Source organism: Carcharhinus amblyrhynchos, chromosome 17 (assembly GCF_965287045.1).
Source record: "Carcharhinus amblyrhynchos chromosome 17, sCarAmb.v2.hapA, whole genome shotgun sequence".
NCBI classification, from domain to species: domain Eukaryota; kingdom Metazoa; phylum Chordata; class Chondrichthyes; order Carcharhiniformes; family Carcharhinidae; genus Carcharhinus; species Carcharhinus amblyrhynchos.
In genome coordinates, this window is record NC_137340.1 from 26043240 (window position 1) to 26047688 (window position 4449).

The window sequence follows — 4449 nt, forward strand, 5'->3', positions numbered from 1 at the left end:
CTATGATTAATCAGATGCTATAACATGCTTTACCACAAAAACAAATTTGTGATCAGAACTAAGCAAACATCAGCTTTGGCTCGAAAGGCAGGTATTTCACATTTGATTGCAACATATTTTGCTATTGGTCCTTTGACTGTAGTTATTATGGTGCAGATTTTAAACTATCACAGCAAATTCACCATTTAATATCTGGTGTACAAAGGGATATTTCTGGGAAATTGGCATGAGATTGGTAGCAGTTTATTCTGAATAATTTTGATCCTGAACTGAACAGAGGTTTCATCCAGAAATTATATTTTCATGACTTAGGATTCATTGTAAAATGCTCTGTTTAACTTGAAGAGTCAATATAAATTTCGTGAAAACCAACATTGTTCTTTGGACCCAATTTACCTAATTATGTACATGTGGCATTATAGTAGTGATGATTCAGTTTGACACAAGCAAGGTGTCAGATGACCTCTTAAGCCAAAAGTATAAATGTCATTAGGAACCTGAGGATGTATTAAATTCCAATTATTATTTCATATAATATTCACAAGTTGCATTTACTATATAACTTAACTAATTATGCATTCTGTATATTTAAAGACTCATCTATATACAGAATGATGAGCATTACACCAAATGGTAATGTTAGATAACTGCTTCTATATAGAAAATTAAAAAGTCTTTCAACTGTAACTATTGTTAATAACACCTCTTTAATTTGGCTACAAATTTCTTCCTCACTTCCCTTTCCACTAACTTCAGTAGTTTGTAATATACTGCCAATAATGTTACTGCTTCCTTGCTCTTTCTCTGCACAAATAATAAAAAATCTGTTTGTATTGCCCTCTTTCCTGATGCTGTCATGCTAGGAAATTAGCCTGGAAACTTTGCATAGGGTCTTCTAATGCCCTATTGTAACAAAGGCCAGTTATTAGCAATCAGCTGAAAAGAGCAACTAATGTCTTTTACCTGAGGTTCCATTGGAGCAAGAAATCAGAAAATCTCTGTGGATTTTCCAGGTCATTATTTCTAAATAATCCAACCTGTCCCTCCTGAAGTTATTAGAATAGAGAAGATTTAACCTGTAATGCTGACAAAGGTTTAACTACATTTCAGTTTTAACAACATTTTCTACTTTAATCACTAATTCTAATATCCCAATTTGTTTCCTATATTTTGTGCATTGATAGACAAATGTTATAATTTTGACAATCTTGCCTTGAGAATGTCAATTTTGATTGTTTATTTTCAAATCGTGGATCAGTGTAATAAATCATAGAATCCCTACAGTGCAGAAGGAGGCTATTCAGCCCATCAAGTATGCACCACTCATTGGAAGAGCATCTTTCATAGCTCCACTTCTGAGCCTGTGTCCCTGGTGATGTGAGGCAGCAGTTATCTTGGCCTGCTGAACCCATTTCAAATTCTCTATCAGTTTATGATCTATATACTTCGCAACTGAATTTCTGAATTTGATCCAGAAGCGAGTAGCCTGGCCTGCAGACTATATCATGAAATCATGGTCAACATGCCACTTTTTAATATCTATAGCTGATAAACTCCGTAAGCTGGAGTGCTTCCACTTTCCCTCTCACTGTTTAATTAATTGCTTAAAATAAAAATTGTTTTTAATTCCTGTCATATTTGCTCAGCCCTTCCTTAGAGTTTTAGATCTCCGTATGTTCAGGTGAAGAATATCCCAGCAGTTCATTCATTGCAGCTCCATAACCAGTCCCAGAGTTTAAGAAATGTGAGCCTTTCCATTTCATAGCAAGCCTCTAATCAATTACATCTCTAATCAAGGTGTTTTTGTTTTGTATAACACAGGCTTGTCCAACCTTTTTGTATGGAGGGATAGGCAGCAAGCAAGGAGCAATTTTGGAGATTATGCCCGAGTGAGTCAGAGAGAGAGAGTGAGTAATGAATTATGTTCAAGTGGGAATTTGGTTCATGGCGGAAAGAGGTGTTTTAAATAAAGGTTATTCCAGCTTGTAACGTCTGTTAACTATTCATTGGATTTACCAATACTAGTATGGTTTATCAATAATTGTAAGGTTTGTTAAGGTTTTGCTTAAGGAGCCATTGAATAAATTTCACAAAGATAATGTTTGGCACAAAATAAACACGATTTTCAATCACCTATAGGGCAAGGTCAGAAATGGGCATTCTCTAAGGATTGTGCACATGGATGGCTTATCAGTCTTCTGTTGCCTCCTTGATACAATGGAATTTTTAAAGTGGGGAGGGAAGCAGTGGGTTATGCTTGGCTGCAACTCTCAAGCCGCCAATTAACTTGCTGTTAAGCTTGTTGAAGAGCATTTTTACAGGCTGGCGAGGGACAAAATCAATTTTTAAAAGCTAATAACAGGAAGAGCGAATGGTCTGGGTACGCTAGTGCACAGTTGTCAGGAGCATTGTGCAACTGCTGGTGATGGATCTTGTATGAAAATGGCTTGTGAAATGAAGTACTTAGGCAGTGATGCAATGTTGCTAATGCTTCGGTAAAATGGCTTGAGTACTTGGAGTGAATTTTTGGGCACCTTTGTGGACTGAGACTACTGACCCCATGCTCTCCTACCTGATTTAAACTAGCTAATGAATTGAAGGATCTTTTTATGGGTCAAGCTTTTCAAACCACACGATCAGTAAGAAGCACTTTAGGAGATGATGCCAGAGTGAGTAATGAATTAGGCTCAAGTGGGAATTTGGTGCATGGTGAAAAGAGGTGTTTTAAGTAAGAGTTATTCCAGTTTGTAACGTCTGTTAAGTATTCATTGGATTTACCAATATAGTATGGTTTATCAATAATGGTAAGTTTCATTAAGGCCAAGTAAAATTACTATAAGTAAGCCAAAGTAAAATAAAACAAACGTGAATGAAGTAAAGTTTAGACATGACAGAGCAAGGCAGCTTGGGCATGTGGAGTGTGTGTCTTGTACTGCGTGGGAAGTTGTGGATGCTACTCGTGATCTTGAAGATCTCATGCAGGAAATGTCACCAACTGCAGAAACTTGAGCATGAGCTTAAGATTTTGGAGCTTGAGCAACAACTGGAGTCACTGCAGCGCATCCACAAAGCTGAGAGCTATCTAGAGAGCATGCTCAGAGATGATCACACCACAAGCTCAGAACATGGAGACAGAAAGGGAATTGATTACTGTTGCTCACAACAAGTGGCTGTGATGGAATAATTAATCCAGATTGGTCTTTGAGGTGCAAGCCGATTTATTCTAAGGTACTTCCTCAATGCTACTAACCTACAAGAAGCTGTCCACAAAAGTGTTCCAGCTGTCTCTATTTATAAGGCAATCAATGTCACATGTTTAATTACAAATTCCATTAACAGGGTAATTGCCATACACTAATTAATAGTACTTTGACAGATTCCCCTCTTTTTTAAATTAAAGTGTTCTTTTATTTTATTTCAAATTCTTTGGAAGGTAAACAGAAATTAAATGATCTTATGTTTCCACATCTATAAATCCCATAATTCCTTTACCAAATACACATAAGCCATTATAAAAACAGAAATTAGTTTTTCATTTCATCATAATGCATCAGTACTAATATATTTCGTAATTTCTCAGAATGTGCACTTTTTTTGTAAAACTGTCTAATAGCTGGTGACTTGAGTCAACCCATTGTATTTTAGAGATTTCCCAACTCTAATAGTATTTTATGTCAATTAGGTTTATCTTCGCCTTTTCTCAGTTACATTCTTTGCTGACTGAACGTTGTCAGAGAATGAGTGTCAACATTTCAAATGACTTTTTATGGGTAAACTTTTCTCACATTGCCTCTTACATAACATTTCTGACAAAACATTGGACAAGTAAACCAATGCTTCTACCAATGGTGGTGTTTCAGCAGTTAATTATGCTTTTTTTTAACAACTCTATTTTCTTAGCCTCCCAAGCCAATGGACAACACTTCATTTTTTCCATTCAAGAATATGATAAATCCTGCTGTGCAAGAGTACCCATCTGGGAGATTGGCATGTGAAGCATCACTAAAAATAACGAACCTCATATCTTCTGGCTTACCCTCGGCTGGAAGCTTGAGCATGTATCTTTCCAAATGTAACTTCTTAGTGTTTATTTTCTCTCAGAATTTCTTCAACTGAAGCATGTTTCATCATGGTGCTTCGCTCTGTCACATCATAGTTAGCATCAGGTCTAGTCTGAGTACACAACCAGTTCAACTGCCCAATCAAACTTAAGATATTCTGTTTCTTCCTTAGTCACTGGATCCTGTTTGTGAGGATCTAACTGACTTTATAGAAATATGATTAACATTTGCTAGTTAACAATGTTGATTCAGTGTCATTCCTAACTTGTTTAGCTTAATGTCTAAACATATGTATTTAAACATCCCTGTAACCTGACTTCCTACCATGAATTCCTTCTTTATCTTCTTGATTACCCCTTGCTCAAATTCAACATTACTTCCCCATAAC